General features: G+C 41.6%; 1 long non-coding RNA gene across 1 annotated transcript; it reads left to right on the top strand.

Moving 5' to 3' along the window:
- Positions 1–2040: 2040 nt before the first annotated feature.
- Positions 2041–2993, top strand: LOC118938549. Its single transcript, XR_005035761.1, has 3 exons — positions 2041–2185; positions 2673–2735; positions 2844–2993. It is a non-coding gene; the product is annotated as an uncharacterized LOC118938549 (long non-coding RNA).
- Positions 2994–12859: the final 9866 nt, after the last annotated feature.

Here is a 12859-nt window from a genome sequence, read left to right as displayed (position 1 = left end):
GTTGTTTGCTCTATAACCTGTTAGTTCATATGCCTTGCCACCGCAAACTATAGGTCTAAGACCGAGACAATAAGAAGACAATGGCAGAATAAATTCAACCGGAGAGCAACATCTGTCTGGTGGAGTCCACAAAGCATTTTGCATGTAACAAGTTACATGACATACAGTATGTCAATCAAGTTAATGTTTTTGAGATTTTCAGACTATTAAACAACTATTGATTTAGAACACCAGAGAATTAGCGCAAGCCGCAAAGAAAACAGGAGCTGACTCCACTATTCGAGCACCATTTCAACTTCAACATCATCAAATCACCTATGCTCAGTCTAATACCATGAAAACTAAAAGATTCCAAAAACGATTTAGTCCAATCAACAAGCTAAATATAATCTCTTATATCAACACTGATTGGCTTTTATTGTATAATTTTTTAATCAAGGGAGGCGAAATGCTCACTGGCTTCCTTGCATTCAATGCCACTGGCGGCAACAATGTCGTTCATACTCCTTTTGACCAGACAGCATCAGACAGATGGGCAGAGACAGAGGGGAACTGTTTCGCCCGGACGCTTTCTCTGGTGAGATACATCCAGCCTCTTGCGAATTGAAGGATAATTATGAAATACAGAGAGACAAATGATAAACTACCTTTTTTGTGTACGGTTTTGGAGGAAGCTTGGCTTACGTTGGCATACATGAATACATTCCACTGGAGGTCTGAGAAGTATTAAGAGCAAGTTTATATTAAGAACACTAATATAAACTTGCTGTACATTTTTATACTGAGTGTAGTTTAACAGTAAACAACACTCCACAACTCTGGATATTGACTGCTATAATTCCAGATCAAGCAGCAGCCTTGGGTACCAGAGTTACAGGCAGTGAAACCCAGCTGGAGAAACTGAAGAATGAGAATGCAGGTAATAATGAGTCAGGACTGCTGTGAATATAAACTGAGTGTACAAAACATTAGGTACCACCTGCTCTTTTATTGACAGACTGACCAGGTGAATCCAGGTGAAAGCTATGATCCCTTATTGATGTAATTTGTTAAATCCCCTTCAAATCAATGTAGATGAAGGGGAGGAGACAGGTTAAATAAGGATTTTTAAGTTTTGAGACAATTGAGACATGGATTGTGTATGTGTGCCATTCAGAGGGTGAGTGGACAAGACACAATATTTAAGTGCCTTTGAACTAGGTATGATAGTAGGTGCCAGGCGCACCGGTTTGAGTGTGTCAAGAACTGCAACGCTGCTGGGTTTTTCACACTCAACAGTTTCCTGTGTGTATTAAAATGGCCCACCACCCAAAGGAGACAACTGTGGGAAGCATTGAAGTCAACATGGGCCAGCATCCCTGTGGAACGCTTTTGATGTGTTCTAGGGTCCACGCCCGATGAATTGAGGGTGTTCTGAGGGCAAAAGAAGGTGCAACTCAATATTAGGAAGGTGTTCCTAATGTTTGGTACACTCATTGTATATGCCATAAAAAAGTAGTGCTTGTCTCAACTCAGTAATGTTTGATACGTTTAGCAATGTTTATTTTCCGCCCTGGAGACCAGAGTGACAACCAATGAGAGACAGGTGGTGAAATTGCAGGAAGAGAATGCAGGTACATGTAATATCTGTCATGAAAAAAAGTTGAGTTCATTATTTCCTTAGTTGTAAAATGAACAGCTATGGATATTGCCTTGATTGTGTCACGAGTCCGACTGAGGGTGTTTCCCTTTCACGGGCAGGTGGCGCTCGGCGCTCGTCGTCACCGGCCTATTAGCTGCCACTGATTGTTTTTCCTCCCCCTCCTTGTATGTTGAGTGGTAGCACCTGTGGATGTTTAATTAGTTTGTCTTTATTAGACAGTATTTCTATGTAACCTTCGGCTCTGTGGTATAGGCACGTGTTAGTTCCCGGTCGGGATTGTTTCCCATTGTACATTTCGATTCCCTGTGTTTTGGGAACGTAACTTTTTTGTGAGCACCCTGTGGTGCGTTTAAAAGACGCGCAGCATTGAACTCTCTGTCTCCTGCATTTGACTCCACACCCACGACACCCGGAGCATTACAGATTGCCTCTAGATTATGTAGTATTTTTTTATTTCAGCCCAAGCAGCAGATGTGTCAGTCCTGGAGACCAGAGTGACAGACAGTAAGAGTCAGGTGGAAGAAGTGAAGAAAGAGAATGCAGGTAAGATAAGAAATGATGAACTAATGAAAATGAATGACTCTGATGTGAAAGATATACTGTATTCAAAGACAATGAATGTTCAATGTACGGTTCTGAATGTAATATAGAAAGCATTACAATCATTACAAATGTTAGCAAATTAATTTTGTATTTCGAAAATGTATCAATTACGACAGAAATTTGGGCCAAAACAATTGGGGTGGGATATTGATGATTAAATCAATGGAAATGATGTTGAGCTAAATCACGGATTATCAGTAAAACCATGACATCTGGGAAACATTAGGAAACAACACTACTATAATAGTGTACATTCTTCACATTTCATGTAGTTTGACAGTAAATAACACTCAACAACTCTGCATATTGACTTATGTAATTCCAGCCCAAGCAGCAGAACTGTCATCCTTGGGTACCAGACTTACAGCCAGTGAGACTTAAATAACCCTTTTATTGAATTCAGTTTTCTACATTTTTCTGATTTTAGCCTTGGAGGCCAAACTGAGTTCCAGTGAGAGCCAGTTAGAGGAGATGAAGAAAGACAATTCTGGTAAATAATGAGATCTGAATCTGAGTGAGAGCTGAAACTCTATAAAAACATATTTGCTTAAATAATTAATTCAATGCAAATATAAACAACATTGATTTATGATTCCAGCCCAAGCAGCAGAACTGTCAGCCTTGGGGACTAGAGTTACAGCCAGTGAGACTCAGGTTGTGGATTTGAAGAAAGAGAAGGCAGGTAAAAACGAAAGAGGACTACTGTGAATATACACGTCATCAAAAGAATGCTTGTCTCAACTCAGTAATGGATGATATGTTTAACAATGTTTCTTTTCAGCCCTGGAGGCGAGAGTGACAGCCAGTGAGAGCCATGTGGTGGAACTGAAGAAAGAGAATAACATTAGAAATTAATATTAAATTATTTGGCAACAGCTCTGGTGGACATTCCAAATAATTGAATGTTAATTTCTCTACCATAAGCCACCTCCATCTTCGTTTTAGAGAATACTTAGGCTTCTACTTTCAGCTTATACATACTATATACATTTTACGGACACAGTATTTTACATTAGTTATCTTTTTTTGTTTGCTTGTTTTTATTTCTAAATGCCATATATTATTCAACTGTGCTGTGATGTTTCACAAAAGTTCTGAACCTTTCTATTCTCATAGTTCTCTACAGATATTACATGAAAGATAAACAGAGTATTAATATATTATTGATCGATTGACTATGACTTTTCAAATCACCCAGCAGTGCTATTTGCAGAGTTAGCTCTAGGTAAATGTCCCAATTCCTCACTTTATTGAGTCATTGTTAGTTGTACATATACTTGAGACATGACTCTGCTGAAAATGCAGGTAAGATAAGCTACATACAGTATATCACAAAAGTGAGTGCACACCTTCCATTTGAGGATGCCCCACAGATGCTCAATAGGGTATAGGTCTGGAGACATGCTTGGCCAGTCCATCACCTTTACCCTCAGCTTCTTTAGCAAGGCAGTGGTTGTCTTGGAGGTGTGTTTGGGGTCGTTATCATGTTGGAACACTGTCCTGCGGCCCAGTCTCCGAAGGGAGGGGGATCATGCTCTGCTTCAGTATGTCACAGTACATGTTGGCATTCATGGTTCCCTCAACGAACTGTAGCCCCCCAGTGCCGGCAGCACTCATGCAGCCCCAGACCATGACACTCCCACCACCATGCTTGACTGTAGGCAAGACACACTTGTCTTTGTACTCCTCATCTGGTTGCCGCCACACACGCTTGACACCATCTGAACCAAATAAGTTTATCTTGGTCTCATCAGACCACAGGACATGGTTCTAGTAATCCATGTCCTTAGTCTGCTTGTCTTCAGCAAACTGTTTGCGGGCTTTCTTGTGCATCATCTTTAGAAGAGGCTTCCTTCTGGGACGACAGCCATGCAGACCAATTTGATGCAGTGTACGGCGTATGGTCTGAGCACTGACAGGCTGACCCCCCCCCCCCCACCCCTTCAACCTCTGCAGCAATGCTGGCGGCACTCATACGTCTATTTCCCAAAGTCAACCTCTGGATATGACGCTGAGCATTTTTTCCAGATCCTCAGAGAGTTCTTTGCAATGAGGTGCCATGTTGAACTTCAAGTGTGAAAGCGATGACACCAAATTTAACACACCTGCTCCCCATTCACACCTGAGACCTTGTAACACTAACGAGTCACATAACACCGGGGAGGGAAAATGGCTAATTGGGCCTAATTTGGACATTTTCACTTAGGGGTGTACTCACTTTTGTTGCCAGCGGTTTAGACGTTAATGGCTGTGTGTTGAGTTATTTTGAGGGGACAGCAAATTTACACTGTTATACAAGCTGTGAACTCACTACTTTACATTGTAGAAAAGTGTAATTTCTTCACTGTTGTCACATGAAAAAATATACTCAAATATTTACAAAAATGTGAGGGGTGTACTCACTTTTGTGATATACTGTACATTGTGGTAAATCATGTGTTTAATAACAATGATTAAGGCCTATTGTTGAACAGTTTCATAATGTTTCAGGCTTGGAAAACAGAGTGACAATCATTGAGAGTAAGCTGGAGGAACTGAAGAGAATTATTGTAGGTGACATACAAAAATCATCAGCTCGATCCATCATTTACGGACACAAACACTGTGTGGCCGTGTGATGCTTACAAGAGTTAAATGTGCTGAACAAAGCTTACTCTCCTGTGTTTTCAGACAGAACGAATGGTTTGACGGACTCAGGATATGTGGGAACCTTCGACTCAGAGAAAACTCTAGTCTACACAAGTATTCACCAACATCTGCAATGCTTACGACACAACCTCAGGTAACAGTTTACAGCCTTACACCAACAATACTACAGGTGCAGCTTATGGCATTAAACTTCTTAGGGATAGCAGCTTTTACAAACAATGTCTAAATGACATACCCAAATATAACTGCCTGTAGCTCAGGCCCTGAAGCAAGGATATGTATATTCTTGGTACCATTTGAAATGAAACACTTTGAAGATTGTGGAAATGTGAATTTAATGTAGGAGAATATAACACAATAGATCTGGTAGAAGAAAAGAATAAGAAAAAAAACAACCAGTCTTTTTCTACCACCATCTTTGAAATGCAAGAGAAAGGTCACAGTTCCAGCCATCACTCTGGTTGTAATTCCAATAGTATCCACAAGATGGCAAAGTTTCAGATGGATAATAGTACAGGTGCTGCATATACAGCAACAATGCTACAGGTGCAGCTTATTACATTAAAAGTACAGGTGTAGCTTATACAGCAACAATACTACAAGTGCTGCTTTTATAGCAACAATACTACAGGTGCAGCTTATGACATTAATACTACAGGTGCAGCTTGTACAGCAACAATACTACAGGTTCTGCTTATGCAACAATACTACAGGTGCTGCATATTCAGCAACAATACTACAGGTGCAGCTTATACAGCAACAATACTACAGGTGCTGCTTATATAGCAACAACACTACAGGTGCTGCTTATACAGCAACACTACTACAGGTGCTGCTTATGCAGCAACAATACAACAGGTGCTGTTTTTTCTCCCCAATTTCATGGTATCCAATTGTTTAGTAGCTACAATCTTGTCTCATCGCTACAACTCCCGTACGGGCTCGGGAGAGACGAAGGTTGAAAGTCATGCGTCCTCCGATACACAACCCAACCAAGCCGCACTGCTTCTTAACACAGCGCCATCCAACCCAGAAGCCAGCCGCACCAATGTGTCGGAGGAAACACAGTGCACCTGGCAACCTTGGTTAGCGAGCACTGCGCCCGGACTGCCACAGGAGTCGCTGGTGCGCGATGAGACAAGGATTTCCCTACCGGCCAAACGCTAACAACAGGTGCTGCTTGTACAGCAACATTACTACATGTGCAGCTAATGGCATTAATACTACAGGTGCAGCTTGTACAGCAACAATACTACAGGTGCTGCATGTACAGCAACAATACTACAGGTGCTGCATGTACAGCAACAATACTACGGGTGCTGCTTATACAGTAACAGTACTACAGGTGCTGCTTATACAGCAACAATACTACCGGTGCTGCTTATACAGCAACACTACTACAGGTGCTGCATATACAGCAACAATACAACAGGTGCTGCTTATACAGCAAAGTACTACATGTGCTGCTTATGGCAGCAATACTACAGGTGCTTCTTGTACAGCAACAGTACTACAGGTGCTGCTTAAACAGCAACAATACTACAGGTGCTGCTTATGGCAACAATACTACAGGTGCAGCGTGTACAGCAACAATACTACAGGTGCTGCTTATGGCAACAATACTACAGGTGCTGCTTGTACGGCAACAATATTACAGGTGCTGCATATACAGCAGCAATACTACAGGCTCTGCTTAAACAGCAACAATACTACAGGTGTGGCTTACATTCCCGCTGGGCATAAACTGGTTGAATCAATGTTGTTCCAACGTAATTTGTCAATGTATTGTCATGAGAAATCTACATGGAAAATACATTGGATTAGGAAAAAGTCATCAACTATATAAAATGAGAATAAAATGTAAATCACATGAATATGTCATCATTGTAACCAATTTTCAACATATTTCATACAAGTTTTGTCTATGTTGAATTTGTACCTTTTGAAACGTCAGATCGTCAGATCTTCAACGTTATATCACTATCAGAATAAAAGACAATAGGCTGGGCAGCACCTCCTGCTAGAGAGTTTATCTATCTACAGCTATTTTTGGTCTCCCATCGAGGGTTTTACCGAACCCAGCATTGATATTTGTCACTGACTACTACCAACCTGCTAGTGTGAGAATGATTATTGAGGAATTTCTTAATTACTAAATATTCACTGTTGCTAGCGAAGTCATTCCAAAGGGTTGGTTTAACAGAGCAAATTAAATGTTACCATTTATTAGTCATATATTGTTAATGATACTATTTGGGCCATTATAGCATTTGCAAAGTCATCTACAGCTATTGTTTCAATTCAACCCAGGGTTCAACTAAAAGTAAACAATACATATAGGCTCAGGGTTTCAAGCTTTGGTTGATTTCAAGCTTAGGTTGGATTAACCTCTCCATTTCAACCAAAAATATACATTAAATCAAATCAAATCAAATTTTACAAGTCACACGCGCCGAATACAACAGGTGTCACCTTACAGTGAAATGCTTATTTTACGGGCCCCTAACCAATAGTGCAGTTTAAAAAAATATGTATTAGAATAAGAGATAAAAGTAACAAGTAATTAAAGAGCAGCAGTAAAAAATAACAATATATACAGAGGGGTGCCGATACAGAATCAATGTGAGGATCAGCGGGGTGGAGATGTTGTTTCCTACCTTCACCACCTGGGGGTGGCCCGTCAGAAAGTCCAGGACCCAGTTGCACAGGGCGGGGTCGAGACCCAAGGTCTCGAGCTTAACGACGACTTTGGAGGGTACTATGGTGTTAAATTCTGAGCTATAGTCAATGAAGAGCGTTCTTACATTCCTCTTGTCCAGATGGGTTAGGGCAGTGTGCAGTGTGATTGCGTCTTTTGTGGACAAGTTGGGCGGTAAGCAAATTGGAGTGGGTCTAGGGTGTCAGGTAGGGTGGAAGTGATATGATCCTTGACTTGTCTCTCAAAGCACTTCATGGTGACAGAAGTGAGTGCTACGGGGAGATAGTCGTTTAGCTCAGTTACCTTAGCTTTCTTGGGAACAGGAACAATGGTGGCCCTCTTGAAGCATGTGGGAACAGCAGACTGGGATAGGGATTGATTGAATATGTCCGTAAACACACCAGCCAGCTGGTCTGTACATGCTCTGAGGGCGCGGCTGGGGATGCCGTCTGGGCCTGCAGCCTTGCAAGGGTTAACACGTTTAAATGTTTTACTCACGTTGGCTGCGGTGAAGGAGAGCCCGCAGGTTTTGGTAGCGGGCTGTGTCAGTGGCACTGCATTGTCCTCAAAGCGAGCAAAGAGGTTGTTTAAATTGCCTGGGAGCACGATGTCGGTGTCCGCAACATGGCTGATTTTCTTTTTGTAATCCGTGATTGACTGTAGACCCTGCCACATACTGAGCCATTGCATTGCGACTCTACTTTGTCTCTATTACTGACGCTTAGCGTGTTTGATTGCCTTGAGGAGGGAATAGCTACACTGTTTATATTCGGTCATGTTTCCGGTTGCCTTGCTATGATTAAAAACAGTGGTTTGCGCTTTCAGTTTTGCGCGAATGCTGCCATCAATCCACAGTTTCTGGTTGGGGAAGCTTTTTAATAGTCTCAGTGGGTACAACATCACCGATGCACTTGGTAATTAACTTGCTCACCGAATCAGCGTATACATCAATGTTGTCTGAGGCTATCCGGAACATATCTCAGTCCACGTGATCGAAGCAATCTTGAAGTGTGGAATCTGATTGGTCGAGACCAGCGTTTAACAGACCTGAGCACGGGAGTTTCCTGTTTTAGTTTCTGTCTATAGGTTGGGAGCAACAAAATAGAGTCTTGGTCAGATTTCCCAAAAGGAAGGCGAGGGAGGGCTTTGTATGCGTTGCAGAAATTAGAGTAGCAATGATCCAGAATGCGGCCAGCCTGGGTCGCGCATTCGATATGCTGATCAAATTTATGGAGCCTTGTTTTCAGATTAGCTTTGTTAAAATCCCCAGCTACAATAAATGCAGCCTCAGGATATATGGTTTCCAGTTTACATAGAGTCCAATGAAGTTATTTCAGGGTGGGAGAGGTGTCTGCTTGGGGGAGGATATACACGGCTGTGATTATAATCGAAGAGAATTTCTTGGTAGATAATGCAGTCGTCATTTGATTGTAAGGAATTCTAGGTCAGGTGAACAGAAGGACTTTAGTTCCTGTATATTGTTATGATCACACCACGACTCATTAATCATAAGGCATTCACCCTCACCCTTCTTACCAGAGAGATGTTTGTTTCTGTCGGCTCGATGCGTGAAGACACCGGGTAACTGTACCGACTCTGATTACATATCCCGAATGAGCCCTGTTTTCGCAATGTCTCTCTGGAAGGTAACCCTTGCTCGGATTTCCTCAACCTTGTTGTCAAGAGACTGGACATTGGCGAGTAGTATACTCGGGAGCGGTGAGCGATGTGCCCGTCTACGGAGCCTGACCAGAAGACGGCTCCGTCTGCCCCTTCTGCGGCACCTACTGGGATCCAATCCATTGTCCTGGGTGGTGGTCCAACAGAGGATCCGTATTCCTAGTCATAATGTTGGTAAGTTGACGTTGCTCTTATATCCAATAGTTCTTCCCGGCTGTATGTAATAAGACTTAAGATTTCTTGGGGTAACAGTGTAAGAAATAATACATAAAAACTAAATACTGCGTAGTTTCCTAAGAACGCGAAGCGAGGTGGCCATCTCTGTCGGCGCCATTCTCACATCTCCATCTCAAACAAAAATACAAGTTAAAGAGTAGACTAAATCAAATTTGAATGTAAATGCACTTTAAGGTTTGATTTGATTTAGTCCTATTCTTTAACTAAGTATTCTTGGTTAAGATGGAGACATCAACATATCAACTATTAATTTGTAGACAAACTGGAATTAAAGCCAGACTAAGTCAGTGATACAAAAGACACATCTCCTTCAAATGTTGATATTAAGTTGCGCTGCTAGCCAAACACAATTCAATAATACTTTTGTAATACAGTCAATAGCCTAAAGTTAATAATCTTACAAACTATTGTAACAGTACAACTTTCAACAGTAAAACATGTCCTCAAAGATGGAAGGCAGGCGGGAGAAGGCGAGATCAGGTGGGACCATTCTAGCCAATGAGAGTGCAGATATGCGTATGAACAACAGACCATAGAGATAGATGGAGGACTCAAATTTGTATCTGTGCCATTATAGCATCTGTGACAGCATGACAGCCATTGAGGCTCCACTTGAAAGTAGTCATTTATCTTCTTCTTCATTGGCTGATTGCTCCCAACTCATAAGAATCCCCACCCAGTTGGCTACTTTAAAATCATGGAAGCTCTCCATTGCAATGTCCATGCTAAATAGATTATATCCATCATAAGTCCTCTATCTATCTTTTATGATAACAGACAACTCCTATATAAAGTTGTTTTTTTCCAAAGTTGCCAAAATGCCATATGCATCCATATCAGTGCATTCCTAACAACCTAACAATTACGAAAATCGTTTTCGATCAAATAAGCCTCACTTAGAAAATTAGCGATTACATTTTTTGTTGTCCAAATTTGACAGTCTTCTTGACCTCCATACAAAAAATCCTCACTTCGTGTGATCATTTTCATGGACAGACTTTGGGTTGAGTGAAACCTCCTCTCTTGTTGAATTAACTCCCCGGCCTCTGTTTTTCAACTCTTTCCATCAGCTGGGCAATCTGCAACTGCTACTTCCATTTGTGGACTTTTAAATTAATAATATAAAGCCATTGATTCTTCAAGAATATAACCTATAAATGCCTCATGTACTTAGTTCAACTGTCTAACCCACATACTTTAAAGGTAAAAGGTACGTTTGTTTCACTCCATTATTTGTAAACAATGTCATTTTAAACAAACAGTGTATAGCTTCAAAACATGGGTAAAACTATCATTTTGATCTGATGGATGGTCAGTCCTTGCATCCATGGCCCCGACTAAAGGGTGACCGCTCTGTTATTGTTTGAACTGCAGATTGCCATTTCATGAATCTCTCCTGGTTGACCTGCACACACAGAGACGTTTAAAGGAAATTTTATACGATTAGATTAATATTCAGTCATTTTTTCAAAATTATAAAAATCTTTAAAAGAAAATATGGGAAAAAAGTAAAAGTCCTGTAAAGGAATAAAGTAATATCGTTTGTCAATACAGTATCATCTAAATGTACCAGAAGGGGGAGCCAACTTACTGTTTATCAGAAATATCTATTTGACCAAATACCCAACTCCTAACATCATACACAATCATGTACACACCAGTAACAACTCTACTGATTTCCTAGAAACAAGCTAGGTTTCAAAACTTTTATTTTCTGTGACAGAACTAATTGAGCCTTGGTACACATTACCTCCTGTTTTGCATGCACAGTGAAAGAAAAATCATGACATTCAAATACATTTTACAGCAAACAAATACATTTAAACCAAAAACCCTGATAAATAAAATTTAAAAAATGAAATGAAACCTATAGAACAAGCATTCTGAGAGAAATATGGTGTTTGTATTACCCAGCCTGGTGGTCCAGTCTGTTTGCGCTTTTGCCAAATCCTCTCTGTGTTCGTTCCTTGTCATACCAAGATGTACACTACATGACCAAAAGTATGTGGACACCTGCTTGTCGATCATCTCATTCTAAAATCATGGGCATTAATATAGAGTTAGTCCCCCCTTTGGTGCTATAACAGCCTCCACTCTGCTGGGAAGGCTTTACACTAGATGTTGTAACATTGCTGCGGGGACTTGCTTCCATTCAGCCACAAGAGCATTAGGGAGGTCGGGCACTGATGTTGGGCAATTAGGCCTGGCTCACAGTCGGCATTCCAATTCATCCCAAAGGTGTTCGATAGGGTTGAGGTCAGGGCTCTGTGCAAGCCAGTCAAGTTCTTCCACACCGATCTCGACAAACCATTTCTGTATGGACCTCACTTTGTGCACTGGGACATTGTCATGTGAAACAGGAAAGGGCCTTCCACAAACTGTTGCCACAAAGTGGGAAGCACAGAATCTCTAGAATGTCATTGTATGCTGTAGCATTAAGATTACCTTCACTGGAACTAAGGGGCCTAGCCCGAACCATGAAAAACAGCCCCAGACCATTATTCCTGTCCACAAAATTTACAGTTGGCACTATGCAGGTAGTGTTTGCCTAACCCAGATTAATCAGACTGCCAGATGGTGAAGGGTGATTCATCACTCCAAATAACGTGTTTCCACTGCTCCAGAGTCCAATGAAGGCAAGCTTTACACCACTCCAGCCGACAATTGGCATTGCGCGTGGTGATCTTGGGCTTGTGTGCGACTGCTCGGCCATGGAAACCCATTTCATGAAGATCCCGACGAACAGTTGTAGTGCTGACGGTGCCTCCAGAGGCAGTTTGGAACTCAGTAGAGTGTTGCAACCCGAAGACAGACAATTTTTATGTGCTACGCGCTTCAGCACTCAGCAGTCCCGTTCTGTGAGCTTGTGTGGCCTACCACTTCGCGGCTGAGGCGTTGTTGCTCCAAGATGTTTCCACTTCCCAATAACAGCACTTACAGTTGACCGGGGCAGCTCTAGCAGGGCAGAAATTTGACGAACTGACTTGTTGTAAAGTCGGCATCCTATGACTGTGACATGTGACATGAGCTCTTCAGTAAGGCCATTCTACTGACAATGTTTGTCCATGGAGATTGCATGGTTGTGTACTCGATTTTCTACACCTGTCAGGAACTGGTGTGGCTGAAATAGCCAAATACACTAATTTGAAGGGGTGTCCACATACTTTTGTATATATAGTGTATGTATAGCTTGAAAAGGATGGAAGAATAGAAAGTTGGCTACAGCACAGTTACAGAAGGGGACAAGGCTATACAGTATGTATAACCAATGTTAATACATAGAACAATTAGTCTAGAGGTGGGCCTAGGCTTGTGACAAGTTGAGGAAGAGTGAATCAATACAATATTGT

This window comes from Oncorhynchus mykiss, chromosome 13, assembly GCF_013265735.2.
Source record: "Oncorhynchus mykiss isolate Arlee chromosome 13, USDA_OmykA_1.1, whole genome shotgun sequence".
Taxonomy (NCBI): Eukaryota; Metazoa; Chordata; class Actinopteri; order Salmoniformes; family Salmonidae; genus Oncorhynchus; species Oncorhynchus mykiss.
Note: the sequence above shows the minus strand (reverse complement) of the source record. Positions and strands in the feature narration are given on the sequence as shown.